Here is a 7,869-nt window from a genome sequence, read left to right as displayed (position 1 = left end):
AGCTCCCCTCATATTACAGCTGAAGAAACCAAGGACTTGTTCAGGCTTACAGAGGTTGTGGGAACTGAACCCAGAACTGGTTCTTTTATTTTTTATCTTTTTTTTTTTTTTGCTTTTTAGAGAGGGGGAGGCTGGGCAATTGGGGTTAAGTGACTTGCCCAAGGTCACGTGGCTAGTAAGTGTTAAGCGTCTGAGGCCAGATTTGAACTCAGGTCCTCTTGACTCCAGGGCCGTTGCTGTATTCACTGTGCCACCTAGCCACCCCTCTAGTGAAGGCTCTTTAAGCTTTAATTCAGAAAGCCATGCATTGCTCTTGTCTTGTGTCTAATAAGTAAAGGAAAATTGTGGCCCCACCTTGGCTTTTAGAGACAGACCCTAGCACTCTATCCACCATATCACCTAGCCACCCTTCTACAGGACTGTCTCTGTTGCTGCTGCTTTTTTCCACTGGGGCCATGAGGATGCCTCCTCACGTAATAGGCTCCCCTGATCCCTTCCTGCCCTTCTGCTCCACCCTGGCCAATGAGGCTGAGTCCTCCTCTTCGTTCCCTGCTCCACAAGGATGCTTCTGCTTTCTGCTGCTACTATAGCTGCCTCCTCCCTTGCTTTACCTTACTCTTTCCACACCCTCCCCTGAAACTTCATTCCATTGTCCAATGCACCATCTTGGGAAGGAGTAAGGGAGGGGCAGCAATAAGGGATTTAGCCATTGGTCACTATAGCATTGTTGCTCAGTACTAGGGCGGGTTTTTTCCTTTCACCAAAGCTTCCTAACAGTCCCAGGAGAAATCTTTAAGGTGCCACGTCCTCTCTGATAGATCTCATCCTTCTGCTTATTGCTGTTCCCTTCCTCCTCAAATTACCTTGTATTTACTTACGGTGTGCCTGCTGTAACCCCTCCCTGCTCCCACCAAGTTCCCTGGAGGGTTTTGGTTTTTATTTTCCCAATCTCAGTGCCAGGGCTTAATAAATGTTTATCATTATTGATCCTGAGGTCTTTCCAGAGCAGGAGGTCTGGCCATTGTTGCCTGGAGCAGTCCCCTCATTTTCTCAATACTAGAAACACTCCTTACCCTGTCACAGCTACCACGAAGCCTATGGCAGAGATTTCTCCTGAGGGTAAGGATTAGATGGGAGGTACTTCTCTAATTTGGGATTTTCCTACCAAGCTTTCTTTCCCTATAGGGCCAACAGTCACTGGTCTAGGAGTTCCACAATTACCCCTTTGACTCATCCCCCACCCCTTCACTGGCACAGTAAAAAGAGCGTCAAGTCTGAAGTCAGGACCTGTCTCCAATCCTTACTGTGAGATTTTGGTTAAGTTACTTAATTTCCTCTGGCCTCAGTTTCCTCCCCTATGAAGTGAATGGTTGGCCTGCATGACCTCTCTGAGGCCCCTTCTAGCTCCAATTCCGTGATCTTGTGCTGTGTGAGATAATAAAGGTCGCCCTGGGTTTGAAGCATCCCTCGTGTTCCTTATCTTCCCCCTTTCCTTCCCCCCAGCCTCCTCTCTACATTTGGTGGCAGTGATGCAGCCTGTGGGCCATGTTTTCTAGGTCATCTCAAGGTTCATGTTCTTAGCCTGGCAGGGAGGCTGTACGGGGCTGGCCACACCAGAGTTCTTTTTTTCCCAGTGAGAGAAGTAGACAGCAAGGATAACTCATCTCTGCTGGTTGATCAGTTGTTTAATTTTCTGTATAGAAAGTCCCTATCTGTGGTAGGTTAAATGTGTTTTGGTCTGAAAGATGAAGCAATAGGAACGTTCGTGTGTGCTTCCTGAGGCTCTTTATTTTGTCTCTTTGATGGAGAGAGGTTCTAAGGCACATTTGTCTTCTTGGGACATGGTTTCTAAAGCAATGGGTTTAGATCATTTCTATTATAATACTTTCCTATAATCCTCTGCTTCTTCCCTCTTTCCAAGGGAGATAGAATTGAAAGGGGATAAAACTTCTCTTTACTGATTCTCAGTTTAACCTTCGGCTTTGACTTCTCCAAGTCGGGACACTGGGAGCATGTTAACCTGGCCCCAGGAGAGTCAGTTTCTCTCTCTGGATCATTGCTTGTACCTGGAGTTATTCCAGTAAAATCTTCCACTATACTTATAGTTTATGTCTAGGTTTCCCCAGATGTGGGTGACAGGGTTCCCAGCTATCGTTGCTGTTGTTAAGTAATTTTTCAGTTGTTTCCAACTCTTCGTGACCCCATTTGGGGTTTCATGACAAAGATGCTGAAGGTGTCTGCCATTTCCTTTGACAGCTCATTTTACAGATGAGGAAACTGAGGCAAACTGGTGAAGTGACTTGCCCAGTGTCACACAGTTAGTGTCTGCCACTGAATTTGAACTCAAGATGAGTCTTCCTGACTCCAGGCATAGTACTCTATCCATTGTGCCACCTAACTCTCTCCCAGATATTGTATTGGCTTTTAAATACTAAAATGCCCATAGGGAATGTAAGAACCTGCAGAAAGTGCAGAAGGTGCAAAAGACTCGCTGTACCCTATAAGTGGTTACAGAAAAACACCAAACAGTCATCTCTGAATTGAATGTGGAAGTGACAGTCCATCTTGTCCTGCTTTCCTACAGACTCTTACACAGTCTCCCTAAGTTATTTAGTACCACCCTGGATAGAGCACTGAGCTTGGAGTCAGGAAGACCTGAGCTCAAATCCAACCTCAGACACTTACTAGCTGTGTGACCCTGGGCAAGTCACTTAATTCTTGCCTGCCTCAATTTCCTCAACTACAAAATGGCCATAATAATAGTACCTTCCTCCCAGGGTAGATGAGGAGCCTGGGAAACATCACAGGCCTGGTATCCAAGCATGATGTGGTAGTAAGGAATTTCAGTTGCCTAGACCTCAGTTAGAGCTTTCACTCTCAGCCAGAAGCAGAGTAGTTCATCATTTCTTGATTTGCCTTAATGATAATTTCATCCTTCAAAATTGTTTCTGATACTTTCTTCCAGTACAAAACAGAACAAGTCTACTGCCAACCCTTAAGATAGTTGAAGACAGCTATCATGTTCCCATTAAGTCTTCTTTCTTCCAGCCTAACCATTTCCAGTTTCTTTAACCAGCCTTCCTAAGGCATGAACTCAAGATTTTTCTCCATTTTGGTTGCCTTCCTCAAGATTTTGACCCCATTTCCCATTTTGATGCTGCTACATCCTGTACATGTCATATGTTCTCTTCTGTGTCCATCTAATGCTGCCCTGTGATCTTTTGTGATCCCTTTCCCTAATGGGAAGCAATTATTTTCAGAAAAGGATTTACCTTTTCTGAATTTCCTATTGGCATTAGGTCCATATCAGGGCTTTATTTGGTTTGGGACAACTGAAATGAGAACTCATTATTGAAGTTTTACCACTCATATTATCTTTGGGGATCCCTGAAGAGATGCATTAATACTCTCTATTGATATTGGGGGTGGGAGAATAAAAGAGCCTCCTCTTAAAAATGGTAGGGGAAGATGGATGGTGAGCTCTGTGTACAGAGTCATAGGCCTTCTGTATAAGTCCATCTAGACAGGTCCAAACAGGCAACATTGCTCCAACCAGCACTATCAGACCTTGTTAAGTGAAGGCTCTCAGTAGGGGGTAAAGAATCACTAACCTGCATCTCTTTGGGGGAAGTAAAATGAAGAAATGGGGTTCTACTGAAAAAATCCTCAGAAAGGGCAGATAATTAGCTGAAGGTCATCAACTGAAGGGGCAGGTAGGTGGCTCAGTGGAGAGAGCGCTTTGCCTGGAGTCAGGAAGATCTGAGTTCAAATCCAGCCTGAGACACTTACTGGTTATGTGACCCTGGGCAAGTCACTTAATCTTTATTTGCCTTAATCCATTAGGAAAGGAAATGGCAAACGACTCCAGTATCCTTGCCAAGAACACCCCATGGTGTGTTATAGTCCACAGAGTAACAGAGTTGGACACTAATGAACAACAATTGACTCAGGAAGTCCTTCAGCTAGTGAATGAAGGCCTGTCCTCTACTGGGGGATGGGGAGAATGGGGTAGGGAGAGAGTAAATAGAGGAGACAGGATACTTTTCTAAGAGACTGATTTCATAGTCAAAAGCGTTGGGAAGGTTTTTCCTTTTTTTTACTTACCTCCCTTTCCTTTATGGGCAAGATTTTTTGCTACTATTCCTTTTAGGGCCAACCAATGTTACTATCTTGTCTCTTCTATAGACTCCTTCCTTGACCCCCATATTAGAGAACAGGGACTCATTCACTAGCTGAGTGATTCCTTCAGTTGATTACCTGAATTACCCAAAGACACTGATTTAAGGGACTAGATAAGTGTGTGGGAGAGCTTTCATAGTATTATATTTCTGCTTCACCATCTCTGATAAGCATATGCTTTGTTTTATATTATAACGATCATTTCCCTTTCTTGATGGTTAGCTCTCCATCTTATCTCCCGCAGTAGGGCAGTGTCCATGTGTTGATTACCTTTCTACCTTCCTATCATGAGAGCAGCGTGTACATTCCATACACTGGAATGTGGAGTAAAAGGTGGCTAGCTAACTTCCTTCTGATGTTCCACTCTTGCTCACTGAATCCTCCATGGGGCCATTTGCATAGTCAGGTGCATGATGATAATGGAAAGGGTTTTTCTCAGCAGAATCTAAAGTGAAGACTAAGTTCAAGGAACAAGAACCATCAAGTTGGGGAGGCTGAGAATGGTGGATGGCTTAAAAACAACCATTTATTAAGGATCTACTATGTGCCAGGCACTATTCTAAGTACTAGGGAGAGACAGAAAGGCAAAAACAACTCGCTGCTCTCAAGGAGCTCACAGTTTCAGGGGGAAGAAAACATACTAACAACAGGCTAAAACAAGGTATATACAGGATACATTGGAGATAATTAATAGAGGGAAGGCACTAGCATTAAGGGGGATTGGGGAAGGCTTATAGAAAGTGAGATGTTAGCTGGGACCGAAAGAAGCCAAAGAGAGATGGAGATGAGGAGGGAGACAATTCCAGACATCTGGCACAGCCAATAAAAATACCGAGTTGCAGCAGGGCTAAAGCTGGTGGGTGGAGTACCACTACACTGCCTAAGAAGGGGCAAACCAGCCCAGGGTGGATAAATGGACCAAAGAAATCCTGCTGCTCAAAGTCATAATAAATGATGACAGCTAAGAATGAAAAACAGTTTCTGGGTTTTTTCTGCTAAGAATGATTTTTGGATTGACAAAGTCAGAGCAAAAATGGTTAATGGTAATCCTCAGGACATAGCTAAGGTTGGGTTAGGGTTAGCTGTTCCTGATGAATTCAGGTGACTTGGCCCCCATGTGCTGGGGCAGTGGTCACTAAACTATTTTGATTGCATACTCTTATCAGCACAAACCTTTTGAGTACTCACCCCAGATATTGATATATGTAATTATGTAGTTGTAGGGTGGCTAGGTGGCACAGTGAATAGAGCACCATCTCTGGAGTCAGGAGGACCTGAGTTCAAATCTGGCCTCAGACACTTGACACAAAACTAGCCGTGTGACCTTGGGCAAGTCACTCAACCCCAATTGCCCTACCTTCCCCCCTCCAAAAAGCAAAAAAAAGAAAAATAATTATGTAGTTGTAAACCATATACAAGGATTATGGTAATAAGCCCCCATGTGGTAATCTCCCTCTGATATCCATCAACCAGTTGATATTAATTAGCTTTTACAAAAAGGATATTTTTCCTTATTCAGTTAAGTAAGCTCCTTACAGGATTCAGTGTCCTGTGTCCTAGTGAGTCCCTTGCTAGGTGAGTCACACAGATTGCCAATTAGCTGCATTGTCTCCTTACTGGTTTTGATGACTGCTACCACTGGTTCTGGGACTATGGTTACTGGTGAGACCTCAGCTGACTTTGAGGATCTTTCAGTCTCACAGGTTGCCTGGGTTATCCCATTTTAGGATACTGATCCACCTGGGATCAGGAAATAGGAAACACAACAGGGATGAAGGCACCATGCATTCATAGACACATGGGGGCTTGATGGGAGATAGGGCAGTCTCCCCTTCTCCCACCTGGTGGTACACAGCAGTTCTCACTTGAAAACCACAAGTGAAAAAAATGAGGGATCATCTGATTGAACCTTTTGTACATACGCAGTCCTGACTCAATAGCCATTTTTTTTTTGACAAAAAGTCAGACTTTTTGTCCTCACATAATATGCCGATACAGAACTGTCAGAGGATCCTTTTGTATGCTCAGAACTGGGGGAAAATACTTCTCCATTATGTATGGTTTGAAGCAGGCTTAGCAAGCCTCCATGGGGAAGGAAGGAAACAGGCAAGGCATATTGCACATGTTCTAAGGGCTGGACCTTCACCCATTACAAGGTATAATAACAATAATTTAATAGTAACGAAAAGCTTTTTGTACCATTAATAAATAAAATTAAAATTACATTTTAAATGTGTGAAATAAACAATATTTAAAGTATTTCATCTTATCTCATCTTTAATCTTCTTTGTTTTATCATATGTATATGTGTTAGTAACAGTACATGTACATACTTTTTAATGAGATAAACATGATTGAATATGCCTTATTATTTTTAAAAATCTTGGTTTCACCCTTTGTGATTCAGTGATTTGAAGTTCTGGTTTTAAGTTCAATTTATTTCAATACTTAGTTTTTATATCTATCAGAGATGAAAAAGATGATATATCTTACAAAGATATATAGATCCAGATGGAAGAAGGAAATTGTTGGCTGTGCTTACTAAATCATGATACTCTCTTTTTAGTCATGTCTACCAACTATGCAGTAGTATTGTTGAAACTCCTCTAACAAATTTCTTCCTTTTTGTCAGTCAGTTGTTCTTGAAAACTAGTCAAATGTTGCGTATTTGTATTATTAACAAATGAGTTCAAAATTCACTCAGACTCTTTGGAAGATTTTCAAAGAAGTTGGAAAATTGTTTCCAAGATTTTTAAATGTTCAGATATGATAGGATTTAGAAGTAACACATTATTTTGGCAAAAAAAAGGCTAGATTTTAAAATGACTTTTCAGAAATTTCATTTATTTAAGTTTTCAACAGTCATTTCCACAAGATTTTGAGTTCTGAATTTTCTCCCCATCTCTCCCCTCCACCCACCACGAGATGGCATGCATTCTGATTATCTCTTCCCCCCAGTCTACCTTCCCTTCTATCATGCTCCCTATTTTCTTGTAGGGCAAGATAGATTTCTCTGCCCCATTGCCTGTATATCTTATTTCCCAGTTGCTTGCAAAAACAATTTTTTAGATTTGTTTTTAAAACTTTGAGTAAAAATTCTCTCTCTTCTTCCCTCCCTACCCACCCTCATTGAGAAGTCAATTAATTATAGGTTATACATGTGTAGTTATGCAAAACACCTCCATAATAGTCATGGAGTGAAAGACTAACTATATTTCCCTTTATACTCTCCCGCCCCCCTTTTATTTTCTCCTTTAACCCTGTCCCTTTTCAAAAAAGTTTGCTTCTGACTACCCCCTCCCCCAATCTGCTTTCCCCTCTATTATCCCTCACCCCCACCTTCCTGCAGGGTAATATACCCAATTGAGTATGTATGTTATTCCCTCCTTAAGCCAAATCTGATGAAAGTAAGGTTCACTCATTCCCTCTCACCTTCCCCCTCTTTCCCTCCATTGTGAAACCTTTTCCTTGTCTCTTTTATGTGAGATAATTTACCCAATTCTCTCTCTTTTTCCTTCTTCCAAAACATCCCTCTCTCACCCTTAATTTTATTTTTTAGATATCATCCCTTCATATTCAATTCACCCTATGCCATCTATCTATCTATCATCTATCTATCTATCTATCTATCTATCTATCTATCATCTATCTATCTATCTATCTATCTATCTATCTATCTATCTATCTATC

General features: G+C 41.9%; 1 protein-coding gene across 1 annotated transcript in view; it reads left to right on the top strand.

Annotated features, from left to right (window-relative positions):
- The window catches only part of CDC5L (cell division cycle 5 like), a 168,030-nt gene that overhangs the window by 29,972 nt on the left and 130,189 nt on the right, over window positions 1–7,869 (top strand). The window lies entirely within an intron of this gene.

Source organism: Petaurus breviceps, unplaced genomic scaffold (assembly GCF_028583685.1).
Source record: "Petaurus breviceps papuanus isolate PSGF00001 unplaced genomic scaffold, PetGlider_PUasm1.0 90701, whole genome shotgun sequence".
Taxonomy (NCBI): domain Eukaryota; kingdom Metazoa; phylum Chordata; class Mammalia; order Diprotodontia; family Petauridae; genus Petaurus; species Petaurus breviceps.
This window is presented reverse-complemented; position numbering and strand designations above follow the sequence as displayed.